The following is a 17262-nucleotide window of genomic DNA, read 5'->3' as shown; positions in this document are numbered from 1 at the left end:
ATATATATATATATATATATACTTATATATATATATATATATATATATATATATATATATATATATATATATATACGTATATATATATATATACGTATATATATATATATATATACGTATATATATATATATATATATTGCATTGATTAGTATGTTTCAGCAGGAAAAGTTATTTAACCTTCACATTTATTTAAACAATCATGTAAACACATCCTGGGATCGTAGCAAACACGTCACTCTGTTTCATGAGGGTTCATTTATTGCTCTGCATCAAGCAAACACATCTAACTAGTGTAGATTGCTTAAAAAATTGGTTTAAGGCATTATTAAAACCTGGAAGGATAGTTAGTGAATCATCATCTTAGTGAATCATCATCTATAAGGAAGAAATGAAGTTGGGAAAAAAATTTGAATGATTGTGATCAGTGATATCTTAAATGTTTAGTGAAAGCAAATTGTGAAAAACATTATTAGTGCACATGGCTAATTTATTAGTGAAAGATTAACATTAACATAAAGATAGGACTCTGGAGCGTTGGAAAAAGATCATGTGGTCTGTAGTCCAGATTTACCCTATAGGAGCATCAGGGTAAGGAGAAGGGTGGATGAAGTGACGCACACATCATGCCTAATGTCTACTGTACCTGAAGCCTGTGGAAGCAGTGTTATGATCTGGGCTTGTTCAGGTGTTCAGGTCTACATTCAGCAACATTTTGTGCCACAATAATTGAGGTCAGTTGACTACACTCTAACCAATAAATTCTAACCAGTTTAGTTTAAAAAAAAGTTTGGAAACCGATTGCCTAATTTTTGCAAAGCAAACTTAAAAAGAAATTGAAGTTAGTTTAGAATTCTGCTGATAGTAAAGAAAGCTAATTCTTCTTGAGTAACTTGTATAAGAAATATCAAGTTAGCTTCATTTGTCAATTTGTGGTAAAATGCTCTTTAAGATTTAGTAACTTATCTTACTTATGATTTTATAGTAAGATATATGACAGTACTATACTGTGTTCTATATTGGACCTCAAACATCCTAAATACTGTTGTTCTCAACATGGGTTTAATCTTCATTTTTAAGGGACTTTGAAAATATGTGCAATCGTTTCCCACATTTTCTTTATGTAAACTGAACATGTTTTAAGTAGTACAAAATTCACTTAACACAAGCTTGAAATTCCAAATCTTTATTTTTAATAAACATTATAAATAAACAATAAGAACATAATAGTAATAAAATGATGCGTCTACATGTCCATGTAATTAAGCAGTAAAAAACTGCTGTCAGCAATCATCAATAACTGACCTGTAAACTGTTAAACATATAAAACCACTGGCCACTAGAATTTAGTGCAATTAAAAACAAAATACTGTATATGAACACCACAATTTACAAGTTAGCATTCAATGCAGAAAGAAAAGAGATCAGAGTTCATCTTAAATTCTTTCTTTAAATTCTAAGTGTTACTTAGAACACTCCGAATAAAATCAAATGGGTCGTCCAAATTTAGAGAATTGATCAAAGCAAAAAGAAGACATACAGCTTGTGGCAAATTTGGCATATCATCCTCTCCAGAATGATTGCCCTTGAGGAGTTAACACTGTGGGCATGAGGAATGTTTGGCAGGCATTTCTTCATTTAAAACTGTAAGAAGCAAACTTTATTTAAATTGATGTTGGCCATCGTATCGTATCCTAAGAAGAGAAAAATTAAGGACAATGTTTTTATTTTTTTCCATCATTGAAACAGTATTATGCTCTAAAGTATTTTATACTATAAGAATATACAGCGAACAGAAACTCTTGACATGAGCTTTAGATCATAATCACCAGAGCGAGATGTCAGGAATTAAAGTCACGCTTCCAACACAAATCATTTCAAAAGACAATGATTAAAACACAAGTTTATTTGGGGGTAAATAATTTTTTCCCACAACTACATGCCTTTTAATGACTGCTAATATTATACCCAAGTTTCCTAGACTACTTTATTGTACTTTTGCATTCTTCTGAATTATTAGCATCATAGATTTAAACTATGTTTTACAAAATATTCACACTTTTAATGCTCTTTTATATCCTCACGTATACCCTCAGAATGCAGAGTGTGTGTCCACTGCAGAGTGTGTGTGTGTCCACTGCAGAGTGTGTGTGTGTCCACTGCAGAGTGTGTGTGTGTCCACTGCAGAGTGTGTGTGTGTCCACTGCAGAGTGTGTGTGTGTCCACTGCAGAGTGTGTGTGTGTCCACTGCAGAGTGTGTGTGTGTGTGTCCACTGCAGAGTGTGTGTGTGTGTGTCCACTGCAGAGTGTGTGTGTGTGTGTCCACTGCAGAGTGTGTGTGTGTGTGTCCACTGCAGAGTGTGTGTGTGTGTGTCCACTGCAGAGTGTGTGTGTGTGTTTCCACTTCAGAGTGTGTGTGTGTGTGTACACTGGAGAGTGTGTGTGTGTGTCCACTGCAGAGTGTGTGTGTGTGTGTCCACTGCAGAGTGTGTGTGTGTGTGTCCACTGCAGAGTGTGTGTGTGTGTGTGTCCACTGCAGAGTGTGTGTGTGTGTGTACTCTTGAGTGTGTGTGTGTGTGTGTCCACTGCAGAGTGTGTGTGTGTGTGTCCACTGCAGAGTGTGTGTGTGTGTGTCCACTGCAGAGTGTGTGTGTCCACTGCAGAGTGTGTGTGTCCACTGCAGAGTGTGTGTGTCCACTGCAGAGTGTGTGTGTGTGTGTCCACTGCAGAGTGTGTGTGTGTGTGTCCACTGCAGAGTGTGTGTGTGTGTGTGTCCACTGCAGAGTGTGTGTGTGTGTGTCCACTGCAGAGTGTGTGTGTGTGTGTCCACTGCAGAGTGTGTGTGTGTGTGTGTCCACTGCAGAGTGTGTGTGTGTGTGTGTCCACTGCAGAGTGTGTGTGTGTGTGTGTCCACTGCAGAGTGTGTGTGTGTGTGTCCACTGCAGAGTGTGTGTGTGTGTGTCCACTGCAGAGTGTGTGTGTGTGTGTGTCCACTGCAGAGTGTGTGTGTGTGTGTCCACTGCAGAGTGTGTGTGTGTGTGTGTCCACTGCAGAGTGTGTGTGTGTGTGTGTGTCCACTGCAGAGTGTGTGTGTGTGTGTGTCCACTGCAGAGTGTGTGTGTGTGTGTGTCCACTGCAGAGTGTGTGTGTGTGTGTGTCCACTGCAGAGTGTGTGTGTGTGTGTGTCCACTGCAGAGTGTGTGTGTGTGTGTGTCCACTGCAGAGTGTGTGTGTGTGTGTGTGTCCACTGCAGAGTGTGGTGTGTGTGTGTGTCCACTGCAGAGTGTGTGTGTGTGTGTGTCCACTGCAGAGTGTGTGTGTGTGTGTGTGTCCACTGCAGAGTGTGTGTGTGTGTGTGTCCACTGCAGAGTGTGTGTGTGTGGTGTGTCCACTGCAGAGTGTGTGTGTGTGTGTGTCCACTGCAGAGTGTGTGTGTGTGTGTGTCCACTGCAGAGTGTGTGTGTGTGTGTGTCCACTGCAGAGTGTGTGTGTGTGTGTGTCCACTGCAGAGTGTGTGTGTGTGTGTGTGTCCACTGCAGAGTGTGTGTGTGTGTGTGTGTGTCCACTGCAGAGTGTGTGTGTGTGTGTGTGGTCCACTGCTGAGTGTGTGTGTGTGTGTGTGTCCACTGCAGAGTGTGTGTGTGTGTGTGTGTCCACTGCAGAGTGTGTGTGTGTGTGTGTGTGTCCACTGCAGAGTGTGTGTGTGTGTGTGTGTCCACTGCAGAGTGTGTGTGTGTGTGTGTGTCCACTGCAGAGTGTGTGTGTGTGTGTGTGTCCACTGCAGAGTGTGTGTGTGTGTGTGTGTCCACTGCAGAGTGTGTGTGTGTGTGTGTGTCCACTGCAGAGTGTGTGTGTGTGTGTGTGTCCACTGCAGAGTGTGTGTGTGTGTGTGTCCACTGCAGAGTGTGTGTGTGTGTGTGTCCACTGCAGAGTGTGTGTGTGTGTGTGTGTCCACTGCAGAGTGTGTGTGTGTGTGTGTGTCCACTGCAGAGTGTGTGTGTGTGTGTGTGTCCACTGCAGAGTGTGTGTGTGTGTGTGTGTCCACTGCAGAGTGTGTGTGTGTGTGTGTGTCCACTGCAGAGTGTGTGTGTGTGTGTGTCCACTGCAGAGTGTGTGTGTGTGTGTGTGTCCACTGCAGAGTGTGTGTGTGTGTGTGTGTCCACTGCAGAGTGTGTGTGTGTGTGTGTGTCCACTGCAGAGTGTTGTGTGTGTGTGGTGTCCACTGCAGAGTGTGTGTGTGTGTGTGTGTGTCCACTGCAGAGTGTGTGTGTGTGTGTGTGTCCACTGCAGAGTGTGTGTGTGTGGTGTGGTGTCCACTGCTGAGTGTGTGTGTGTGTGTGTGTCCACTGCAGAGTGTGTGTGTGTGTGTGTGTCCACTGCAGAGTGTGTGTGTGTGTGTGTCCACTGCAGAGGTGTGTGTGTGTGTGTGTTCCACTGCAGAGTGTGTGTGTGTGTGTGTGTCCACTGCAGAGTGTGTGTGGTGTGTGTGTCCACTGCAGAGTTGTGTGTGTGTGTGTGTGTCCACTGCAGAGTGTGTGTGTGTGTGTGTGTCCACTGCAGAGTGTGTGTGTGTGTGTGTGTCCACTGCAGAGTGTGTGTGTGTGTGTGTGTCCACAGAAGAGTGTGTGTGTGTGTGGGTGTACACTGCGGAGTGTGTGTGACTGTGTGTGTGTGTGTGTGTGTGTGTGTGTGTGTCCACTGCAGAGTGTGTGTGTGTGTGTGTGTCCACTGCAGAGTGTGTGTGTGTGTGTGTGTCCACTGCAGAGTGTGTGTGTGTGTGTGTGTCCACTGCAGAGTGTGTGTGTGTGTGTGTGTGTCCACTGCAGAGTGTGTGTGTGTGTGTGTGTGTCCACTGCAGAGTGTGTGTGTGGGTGTGTGGTGTCCACTGCAGAGTGTGTGTGTGTGTGTGTGTGTCCACTGCAGAGTGTGTGTGTGTGTGTGTGTGTCCACTGCAGAGTGTGTGTGTGTGTGTGTGTGTCCACTGCAGAGTGTGTGTGTGTGTGTGTGTGTCCACTGCAGAGTGTGTGTGTGTGTGTGTGTGTCCACTGCAGAGTGTGTGTGTGTGTGTGTGTGTCCACTGCAGAGTGTGTGTGTGTGTGTGTGTGTGTCAACAGCAGAGTGTGTGTGAGTGTGTGTGTGTCCCCTGCAGAGTGTGTGTGTGTGTGTGTGTGTCCACTGCAGAGTGTGTGTGTGTGTGTGTGTGACCACTGCAGAGTGTGTGTGTGTGTGTGTGTGTCCACTGCAGAGTGTGTGTGTGTGTGTGTGTGTGTCCACTGCAGAGTGTGTGTGTGTGTGTGTGTGTGTCCACTGCAGTGTGTGTGTGTGTGTGTGTGTGTGTCCACTGCAGTGTGTGTGTGTGTGTGTGTGTGTGTCCACTGCAGAGTGTGTGTGTGTGTCCACTGCAGAGTGTGTGTGTGTGTCCACTGCAGAGTGTGTGTGTGTGTCCACTGCAGAGTGTGTGTGTGTGTCCACTGCAGAGTGTGTGTGTGTGTCCACTGCAGAGTGTGTGTGTGTGTCCACTGCAGAGTGTGTGTGTGTGTCCACTGCAGAGTGTGTGTGTGTGTCCACTGCAGAGTGTGTGTGTGTGTCCACTGCAGAGTGTGTGTGTGTGTCCACTGCAGAGTGTGTGTGTGTGTCCACTGCAGAGTGTGTGTGTGTGTCCACTGCAGAGTGTGTGTGTGTGTCCACTGCAGAGTGTGTGTGTGTGTCCACTGCAGAGTGTGTGTGTGTGTCCACTGCAGAGTGTGTGTGTGTGTCCACTGCAGAGTGTGTGTGTGTCCACTGCAGAGTGTGTGTGTGTGTGTGTGTGTCCACTGCAGTGTGTGTGTGTGTCCACTGCAGAGTGTGTGTGTGTGTGTCCACTGCAGAGTGTGTGTGTGTGTCCACTGCAGTGTGTGTGTGTGTGTGTCCACTGCTGTGTGTGTGTGTGTGTGTCCACTGCAGAGTGTGTGTGTGTGTGTGTCCACTGCAGAGTGTGTGTGTGTGTGTGTGTCCACTGCAGAGTGTGTGTGTGTGTGTGTCCACTGCAGAGTGTGTGTGTGTGTGTCCACTGCAGTGTGTGTGTGTGTGTGTCCACTGCTGTGTGTGTGTGTGTGTGTCCACTGCAGTGTGTGTGTGTGTGTGTCCACTGCAGTGTGTGTGTGTGTGTGTCCACTGCAGAGTGTGTGTGTGTGTGTCCACTGCAGAGTGTGTGTGTGTGTGTCCACTGCAGAGTGTGTGTGTGTGTGTCCACTGCAGAGTGTGTGTGTGTGTGTGTCCACTGCAGAGTGTGTGTGTGTGTGTGTCCACTGCAGAGTGTGTGTGTGTGTGTGTCCACTGCAGAGTGTGTGTGTGTGTGTGTCCACTGCAGAGTGTGTGTGTGTGTGTGTCCACTGCAGAGTGTGTGTGTGTGTGTGTCCACTGCAGAGTGTGTGTGTGTGTGTGTCCACTGCAGAGTGTGTGTGTGTGTCCACTGCAGAGTGTGTGTGTGTGTGTGTGTGTGTGTGTGTGTGTGTGTCCACTGCAGTGTGTGTGTGTGTCCACTGCAGAGTGTGTGTGTGTGTGTCCACTGCAGAGTGTGTGTGTGTGTGTCCACTGCAGAGTGTGTGTGTGTGTGTCCACTGCAGAGTGTGTGTGTGTGTGTCCACTGCAGAGTGTGTGTGTGTGTGTCCACTGCAGAGTGTGTGTGTGTGTGTCCACTGCAGTGTGTGTGTGTGTGTGTCCACTGCAGTGTGTGTGTGTGTGTGTCCACTGCAGTGTGTGTGTGTGTGTGTCCACTGCAGTGTGTGTGTGTGTGTGTGTCCACTGCAGTGTGTGTGTGTGTGTGTGTCCACTGCAGTGTGTGTGTGTGTGTGTGTCCACTGCTGTGTGTGTGTGTGTGTCCACTGCAGTGTGTGTGTGTGTGTGTCCACTGCAGTGTGTGTGTGTGTGTCCACTGCAGAGTGTGTGTGTGTGTCCACTGCAGAGTGTGTGTGTGTGCGTGTCCACTGCAGAGTGTGTGTGTGTGCGTGTCCACTGCAGTGTGTGTGTCCGTGTCCACTGCAGAGTGTGTGTGTCCGTGTCCACTGCAGAGTGTGTGTGTGTGTGTCCACTGCAGAGTGTGTGTGTGTGTGTGTCCACTGCAGAGTGTGTGTGTGTGTGTGTCCACTGCAGAGTGTGTGTGTGTGTGTCCACTGCAGAGTGTGTGTGTGTGTGTGTGTGTGTGTGTGTCCACTGCAGTGTGTGTGTGTGTCCACTGCAGTGTGTGTGTGTGTCCACTGCAGAGTGTGTGTGTGTGTGTCCACTGCAGAGTGTGTGTGTGTGTCCACTGCAGAGTGTGTGTGTGTGTGTGTCCACTGCAGAGTGTGTGTGTGTGTGTGTGTCCACTGCAGAGTGTGTGTGTGTGTCCACTGCAGAGTGTGTGTGTGTGTGTGTGTGTGTGTGTGTGTGTGTGTGTGTGTCCACTGCAGTGTGTGTGTGTGTGTCCACTGCAGTGTGTGTGTGTGTGTCCACTGCAGAGTGTGTGTGTGTCCACTGCAGAGTGTGTGTGTGTCCACTGCAGTGTGTGTGTGTGTGTCCACTGCAGTGTGTGTGTGTGTGTGTCCACTGCAGAGTGTGTGTGTGTGCGTGTCCAATGCAGAGTGTGTGTGTGTGCGTGTCCAATGCAGAGTGTGTGTGTGTGTGTGTCCAATGCAGAGTGTGTGTGTGTGTGTCCCCAATGCAGAGTGTGTGTGTGTGTGTCCAATGCAGAGTGTGTGTGTGTGTGTGTGTGTCCAATGCAGAGTGTGTGTGTGTGTGTGTGTGTGTGTGTGTCCACTGCAGAGTGTGTGTGTGTGTGTGTGTCCAATGCAGATGGTGTGTTTCGATTAGAGCTGCAGCAACTTGTGTAAAGTCTTTATCTCTGGAATACTCCTTATATGTGTACATGGCCCTCGCCAAAACTTCTAGTATGCAATGTCTCTTGTACCATCTTTCATAAAAGCAAGGTTACCATGATGTTGTATTATTCAACATTGACAGAACAGAACCTTGGACATTATAGGCTACCAAAGGATAGGGGCCCTTGAATTCAGGAGGCAGAGCAAATTGCAGCGAAGGCAAACTGCACAGTTCATAAGAACACAAGTGCCTACTAGATTTGTAAACAAATTGTCGCAACAAACTTTGATGTTGGCTTTGATGAGGCAAGTATTCGCAAAGGCCGGTGCTTTTTGGAGGTAAGTGGACATAAGGGTCAGTGTTACTTTTGGAGGCAAGTGGACATAAAACTTGAACGTGAAATCTAGTGGAGCACTAGGGTGCCAAAACATTTGGAGGCAAGTGGAGACGAGCATGTGATGTCACCCAAAAACCTATGACACAATTCCCCTTCTTGGGCTGAGCATTTTGATATGTCACATGCCTATGTTGTGCAAATGTATTTTGATTTTGTATATTTTGGGGCTGTGGCACAACCGAAAGGCCAGACGGTACACCAATTTAAAACTTTGTTCAAAGTATCACCCTAAAAGGAGCTGGCAGAGTTTGGTGTAGATAGTTCGAAAGCTTGCCGAGTTATAAACCTCCAGTGTTTATAATGGGAGTCATGGGAAAAAAGGCCAATTTGAGACCCGGTACCGGAAGTACCGGTACTCGGATCGCTTAGAAAATTAATACTACAACAAACTTCAGATGAGGGTCTACAACATATCCGAATTTGGTGCATGTGGCTCGAAAGCCCTAGGAGGAGTTACTCTTAATATATTTTTGTCTAAGCTTAAATAGGAAAACAGAATGTTGGCTTCTACAAAGCCAACATAAATATACCATGCCTGGGATTTACAGAGGAACATTATGGCAGTATTGACAGCCAAGATTTTTTTTCAATCTGCATGAATTCTAGCAAACCTGAACAATATCCTACCGAAGCCACCATGTCTGGGCAGTACTTAATGCCATCAATGTAAACACTAGTTAAAACAAGTACAGTACTACAATTAGGACAACACAGCCACAGATATTACTGTTCATTTGTACTCCTGGCTTAAAAAAAGAACAATGGCCGACTACCATTTGATAGTTTTGGCCAGCATTAGGGGACATTTTTGAAATTTTGTGCATCATGGACCACTTTTTTAAAGAACTCATGTTTTCCTTCAAATCCAATTGTCCATAAATTCCTCAATTGCCTATACATTCTGATCAAGTGAGGATGGTGCTCCATGTAGTGATGCTTTGTATGCAGCTCAAAGTTTGGTAACATTTCTAATAGCAAAGCTCTCTGTTCCGAGATCTTACAATTCACAAAATCCACAGTGTCATTGAAAAAGTGAGGAGTCAAACTCAATTCAACAATATTTTTTAACAACATTAGAATTTCCTAGGTACAGTCATTGTCTCCTACTTTATGGCCAATCAAGCATATAAAAAGTCTCAAGAGGCTCCAATTCTTATGTTTATTTCACCCTATTGTTTGCTTATTTGTGTGAGGCTGTGGGTGATCAGTCCTTTCTGAAAATCTATATGGGAATTGTTTGATGCCACAATTAAGGGCTCCAGGGAAAAGTAATGTTTAGCAATTAAATTGTGTAAGCACAAAGCCAAATATTCTACAATCATCATCTTCCGCAAAAAAAACAACTAAATCTCTATAATGTGTGTGTGTGTAACTGCTATAATTGCCTAAAGTCACACTTGAAGCAGGCACCTCATCAAAGACTTCCTTTTTATTTAACAACTTCTGCAATGTTTCTATAAGTGGTATGTACACATAATATTGATTATCTCTACTGATGCTGTATTCAGCATTCACAACAACTGGAAATTCTTTCATGAAGTATGAGGCTCTCCTTCTGGTTGTGGAAAGATGACCTCCTTCATTTGTACAGTGTAACAGCACATTGCAGCGAATAACTGCCCTGACAAGCTCTTTACAACTGCGCTGTCTCCCTCAAAATAGTGCTTTACAAGAACCTGCCGTATAAACCTGCCGTATTTTGCTATTTATTAGAGGCTCGTGTAATAAATGTGTTGCGCTTCTGGAAATATGCAAGATTGTCTGCATTTTCAGAAAAAGGGATGCCAAATTGTGTTCCAGCTTTTGTTTTGTGTCATCTAAATGAAAGTGTTCCTCTGTCATATTAGATTTATCTTCACCACCTGAGCTGTCAGTGAGTGGATGTGTTGGACCTTCATCTGTGTAAATAAACGGAGTAGTTACTACAAACCCCAGTTAAAATGCTCATGGCAGTGGTGGTGAGGTGCCTTACTTTTCTGGTCATTAAATGTAGAGTACACATTTGTCTTTGAAAGGACACTGAACTTTTTCATTATTCCTCAAATGAGTATAAAAAAGGTTAAAATAAACTGAATCACTGCATGTAACATGGCACTTTTAACATACTAGAGGAATGCCAGACAGACATGATGCCCCAATTCTTTGTTGAGAATGGATTTTTGTACTTCAAAATCATTGAAAGACTTAAAAGTGCATGGCCATTCTGAATGGAGGCACGGTATTGGAACAAGTCAAGAATCTGTTCCATGGCTTATGCCATATTGCTTAAGAAGTTGTGCCCTCTTTTCAGATGTGTAAGTGCAGAGCTTACATTTCCACTGCATGACAGATCATCAACAGACAACCTATCTAACTTTTTATACATAAAAAGTTAGTTACTCCTTTTATTTGAGATTTAATAAACAAGAAAATCAGATAAATAGTTTATTCAGAGTGAAAGTTATATATAGTTGGGCAATGCATAATTATTTTAACACTCAGACCATTAAAGTTTACAGGTGAACTTTCTAATGAAGTAACGAGTCTATGCTCTTTGTCGCCTTTTTATGCACGCATGCCAAGTTAAATATGGTTATTTTAAAAGAACCTGTCTGTTTGTCTGTCTGTCTTGCCTCACTCAAAAGTAAAAGCAGTAAGAGAGTGTCCTAAATGCTGCATTATTCTCACACAATAATGATAATTCCCACTCATAAATCAATTTATTTGACAGTTTTTAGTGAGTTGTTACTAAATATTGAATGTCACATCACTGATAGTCATGAGTGAACAAAGTGCTCGGGTACTCGTGCCGATACTTAGTTGTGAACATGGGCGACTGTGGACTAATAAATACACAACATAACGTATTTAACAACGTCTAGGAAATGTCACGCCAACTAAGACTAGTAAATAAAAAGTTTCTAAAACGATTATAAGACGTTACCTTGAACTTGTCCATATTCCAAGATGACCATTCCATTTTTCCTTGGGCTCAAATTGTAAGACTGGTTCAGGGAGACATCATTTTCACACATGGCTTGGCCATTACAGAAACCAGAGCTTACCCCCATTCAGAATTTTTGGGATGTTTTGGAGAAGACTTTACGTGGCAATCTGACTGTCTCATCAATACGATATCTTGGTGAGAAAGCAGTGCATCTCAGGACAGAAATCTTGTGACATTGCAGAAAGCTTATTGAAATGATACACAATTAATGCATGCTGTAATTAAAGCAAAATTCAGTCACACTAAATATTTGATGGTGTGACCTTTTTTGGCTAGGCACATACCGTATGCTTTAATGTTTGTAAGTTTGGGACATACAGTCTAACTCCATTGTAAGTATACTGTCAGTGACTGGAATTGGTGATGATGGTGTTGTGTTTCAACTTGCATTTATGACTCACGAGAGGAACAAATCTAAGATGAACAAAATGTTATGCATTTTCTGCCTTCTACTGTATTGTAAGGACACGGTGATAATTCACTACCAGAACATCAGCTATACTGATTTAAAGTTAACCAAACATCAATAATGAAATATTATCGTTTTAGTATTTCTAAATACTGCTGCTTCCTGTGTTGACACATGACATAAATCCATACATTAGCATCAACACGTGACTTCATGGCTTTCAGTGACTTTAAATGTGTAGAATGATGACTCCAGAGCTTTGGGGTTGATAATTTGTTTTTAATGCCTAGAATCAGTGAACCGACTCTGTTTGGGTTCGACTTTGATGTGAGCATAAAGCAGGATGATGATTTGATGACACTCAAAATACACTCACCATCCACCTTAAAGGTGGGGTCTCCGTTGTTTGAGAATTTGGTTTAGGGGTGTGTTTGTTTTGGTGATTTCAAATGTCAACATTGGCTTTCAAACAACAGAGACCCCACCTTTAATATAATTTGCTCATTCATACAGTTAAGCACTTAATCATATGGCATAAAATCATTCAATTACAGCTCAACAACTTCAGTTAATTTTCACATTAAACATCAAAATGGAGGGAAAGTGTGATCTCTGGTATGGTTGCTGGTGACAGATGGTTTAAGTATTTCAGAAGCTTCTGATCTGGGAAATTCACATATAATTTCACACACTTCAACATAGTCTATGACTGTGCATGCTGCTAAAAATGGGAGAGACATTCTCTATTTGTGGCTTATGTACACACTTATAACCACAAATCCCACCCTAGCTTCATTCAGCTGAATCTGAGAATACTTTTATCTAATGTTGGTGTCTCTGACCTTGCTTTCTATGGCCTTGGTAGTCTTTAGTAGTCTGTAGATGTAGTCTCAAATTACTTTACAGCCATCCTCTTCTGGGAGAATGTGAACATTCCATCCTTTCTGCCTGTTAGCAGAGACAAACTCTGCATATTTTAGGTGTTTCCTCTCATTTACACTGTGAGTTCATAGAGATAATTACAGTATTTACAGACTTGTGCCATGCCACTACTTCTCAATCATGAGCAGAATACATTACAAGTGATGCCAACCATGTTACTGAGTGTGGACCTTACTGAACAGGTGTGAAAATGCTTCTAGTCACTGGAGATGTTGTGCTGCTATTCAGTCTATGTTAGTCAACAGTGGCTGCTAAGCATCTCAGGACTTTTCTGGTTCCATGCTGGGTGAAGGGAGGTGTTTGTTTGCTTATCTTCCACAGAATAGGCATGCTAGGTCTTCATCAATCTACTGATTGAGAATTTGGACAGTTGTGAGGACATCATAAATTGTTCTCACTTGGAAACTAATCTTGCCCCCAACACACACACATCTTTTCAGCATCTCTTCAGTGTTTACATAACTTCTACAAGGTCACTGATTTTCGTTAACCACTGCTTTTAAGTAACACATTAACACCTTTTGTGGCTACACATCGTCCACCACCTTTGCCAAGATGTTGTTTCAGCCTGCAACAGACCGCATCAGACTAACAATGTTTACAAACCTGGAGCCTGATTCACGGCTTCTGCTGGATTCCTGTTCCTCTTTACTGAAATCATGGTTCAGTCAGATGGATAATACTGTCATGAGATTCAGAGAAACTACTTTCACCTTAGTGAACTGAAACTGTAAAATCTAATTATAAAGCACCATAAATACATTGTGTTCTGTCACGCCATCATGACGAATTCTGTGTCTATCCTCGGATGATTTCTGTCTTTTTTTGTTATCCGGGCTAAATATCTCCGTAAAATAGCGGAATGACCAAACCAGGAGGCAGTCTGTCACTAACGATGGTTTGCTTAAGAACAATTTCCCATTACTAAGAACTAGTAATGTATTTGCCAAGTTTTCTTCTACTATGACATATTCATATGATTTATCCAAGGTTACCAGGAGGAATTTAAATATATGCAGTAGAGTTGGGCGATAAATCGATTTTATCGATTAACTTGAATGTGTGGTTTACATCATTTGTTTGAATGAAAATCATTTTTTTCTTGAACATCTGCTGACGCTCCCCTCTGGGCTCCTGTAGTTTCGAATGGGCTGTGAGCCGAATTTGGTGACAGTACAGTGTATTACAGTGAAGTACAGACCGCTTTTTGGGTTTTGCACTTTGCAGATGGTCCCTTGGAATCTCTCAGGTGTATATAAATAAATATACAGGAAAAATCGATTAAAATCGTAAATCGATTTTTTTTTTGTTAAAAAATCTGGGGTTTTTATTTTGGGCCATATCGCCCAGCCCTAATATGCAGAATAAAACTCCTGTCAGTCAAGACACACTAATGATTTACTAATCATTCAATTTTAAACTAACTTGGAGACATGTTAAAACAATGGACCTGAGGCATTCTTCCACCAATAGGTCTGTATTATTATCCGGCTCGAAGGAAGCGTTGTTTTATGGGGAAGTCATGGCCTAATGGTTAGAGAGTCTGACTCGTAATCCTAAGGTTGTGGGTTCGAGTCTCGGGCCGGCCACGACTGAGGTGCCCTTGAGCAAGGCACCGAACCCCCCAACTGCTCCCCGGGCGCCGCAGCATAAACGGCTGCCCACTGCTCTGGGTGTGTGTTCATGGTGTGTGTGTGTGTGTGTGTGTGTGTGTTCACTGCTGTGTGTGCACTTTGGATGGGTCAAATACAGAGAACGAATTCTGAGTATGGGTCACCGTACTTAGCCATATGTCACGTCACTATTAAGACTTTTGTTTGGTTGATGTAAGGGCTAGTTAACACAATCTTCGTTTTGTGTGTTTTTTCTTTGTAAACGTTAAAAAAACATATTTGATCGCATATCACTGCTTTTCAAATTAATACACATGATTTTTGGCGGTTTTTGCAGTATCAACATTGTTGTTCTCATGATAATGATTGTAATAATATGAAATATTAACACATGTTGGTTTGGTCATGACAACATGCTCACCTAGTCAAGTATTTTGGTGGGAAGACACCGATAAAAGAAAGTTTGGCAGATGAGCAAAAATTCCAGCAGCTTATAATAGCACATATTTTTGCAGGTAAACCTCCATATTAGATAACAATAACCTGCATAAGAAGCACATTTTCACCTGAATTTGGAGTGTGGCTATGGTGATTTGCCCATTTAGCTACAACAGCGTTAGTGCAGTCAGGCATTGATGTCATGTGAGGAGGCCTGGGGTGCAGTCAGCATCACAATTCATGGCAGAGTTGCTCAGTGGGATTAAGGTCAGGGATCTGTGCAGGCCAATCAAGTTGGTTAACTCCAACCATGACAAATCCTGTCTACAGAGACCTCAGAATTTGCACAGGGGCATTCTCATGCTCAAACTATTTTGGGCCCCTTACTTCTACTGAAGGAAAATGTGCATGCTACAGTATGCAATAATATTTATGTTTTTTGAGGCAATTTTTGGGGAAGGCCCAAATTTTGGTCACATTTTGGTCAATGCCAAATTGGCATGGAATAACATTATATATACACAAACTGTTGTACAAGTGACATTTCCTGTCCGGTGTCACCCAAATGAGGATTGGGTTCACTTCTGAGTCATTTCTGAGTCTGGTTTCTCACAAGGTTTCTTCCTCATATAATTTTAGAGAGTTTTCCCTTTCCATCATCACCTCAGGCTTGATCACTAGGGATAGATGTTAGAGATAAATAATAACTTGATATTAAACTTCAAAATTTTTGTTGTTTCTATACTTTTGTAAAGCTGTTTTGAGACTGTCAATTGTTGAATGTGCTATACAAATAAATATGATTAAAACTTTGAAATTCACGCGTTCTCCGGTCCAGTGTGTGTTGACACCTGATAATCACATTGTGCTTGTTGGAAATCCCAATTTTATACTGTTAATATTTACTGCTTCAACAGCCTCCACTATTCTAGAAGGCTTTCCATTAGATTTTATATGTGGAAGCCTAGTGGTTAAGGTGTTGGGCTGCCAATCGAAAGGCTGTGAGTTTGATTCCTACAACCACCAAGCTGCCACTGCTTGGCCCCTGAGAAAGGCCCTTAACCAACCCTCAATTGCTCTGTTGTATAAAAAAAAAGAAAGAAGGTTGCTCTGTATAAGGGTGTCTGCTAAATGCTGTAAATGTAAATTTTAGAACATGTCTGTGGGGATTTTTGCCAAATCAGGCACAAGAGTATGACTGATTTGTGGGAAGGTGTTTTGATTTATCCCACAAGTGTTCAGTGAGGTCGGGGTGAGGACTCTGTACAGGCCACTTGAAATTCACAGCTTTTTTAAATCATGTTTTTATGGAGCTCATCATTTACAAACAGGATATTGGCATGCTGAAATGGGGCCATCACTTCAGTTTTTCTATTTTTCAGTTCAATAATAATAATAATAATAATAATAATAATAATAATAATAATAATTTTTTATTTTTATTTATTCATCATTTGTTATTTCCTTTATCATTAATTATTTTTACCTTTTGCTCTATGTTTATGTTGGCTTTTGACCTGCCAGGTGTCCATTTACTTTTGTATATCAGTAGTTAATACACATTGTTTTGACAAGATGTTTATACCAAAACAGTTTAAAATGGCTTTCTTTTCATCCTATAAAGTGCTGGTGATGAAATGAATTGTTCTCAACCAAGATAACAAAAGAAACAACAGAAAACTCATGGATCATTTTGTTCTTAGTCAGATAGGCAGAAAATATGTAGAATATTAAAGAGCATAAATGAAAATGCTTGCTTTCCTAATTTCCCAAACTATTGCATGTAAAGTATACATGGGGCAAAAGCTGTGTTTTGGGGGTAATTGGACTAACTTGCTGTAGCTAGTCAGGTTATGGACATTGACAATCTGAACCTAATGAAGGAACACAGATCAGTAGCAGAATGCTTCCATGTTTAGTTATAATCAGACGCTGACAAGCTCATTACTGGAGTTTGGGGAATCAGAAGCAGTCACTGAGAACATCAAGATCTCTCTGTCTCTGTATGTGAAGCAAACTAAGACTTAAAAGAAATGTTAAAACTCCTCAGTAAGACGAGACTAGGATAAAAAAATATGAATATGGTCTAGCTGTGATCTTTAAGATTTTATAAATGTTATTATAAAGTTTTATAAAAATATGAAATGTCAAAGACAAAACATGATTACTTTGCTGTTTGCATTCAGCAACAAAATTAGCACACACAAAGATATGTCATCCTCTGTAAGAAAATAAGTACAGCATATATAAGTACCTGGTATTATATAGTCTAAAGGTCTGGTTTTACTTTATTCTCTACTTAGCATGCAAAAAAATTATAATATGAAAAGTATGCTATATATTTACCTCATAAATAGAATCAAGATGTATTTCATTTTCGTTTACACATGTGGACAAAATTGTTGGTACCCTTCGGTCAATGAAAGAAAAACTCACAATGGTCACAGAAAAAACTTTAATCTGACAAAAGTAATAAATAAAAAATCTATGAATGTTAACCAATGAAAGTCAGACATTGCTTTTCAACCATGCTTTAACGGAATTATTTAAAAAAAATAAACTCATGGAACAGGCCTGGACAAAAATGATGGTAGCCCTTAGTGCTGCACGATTAATCATATCGCAATCGCAATATCAAGCCTG

The 17262-nt window shown here is 42.0% G+C and overlaps 1 protein-coding gene across 12 annotated transcripts in view; it reads left to right on the top strand.

Annotated features, from left to right (window-relative positions):
• Positions 1-17262, top strand: part of si:ch211-285f17.1 (sickle tail protein) — a 93960-nt gene that overhangs the window by 16416 nt on the left and 60282 nt on the right. The gene's annotated exons all lie outside the window — the stretch shown is intronic.

Source organism: Tachysurus fulvidraco, chromosome 3, assembly GCF_022655615.1.
Source record: "Tachysurus fulvidraco isolate hzauxx_2018 chromosome 3, HZAU_PFXX_2.0, whole genome shotgun sequence".
In the NCBI taxonomy this organism is placed as follows: Eukaryota; Metazoa; Chordata; class Actinopteri; order Siluriformes; family Bagridae; genus Tachysurus; species Tachysurus fulvidraco.
The sequence above is the reverse complement of the archived record's forward strand: the minus strand, read 5'-3'. Positions and strand labels throughout refer to the sequence as shown.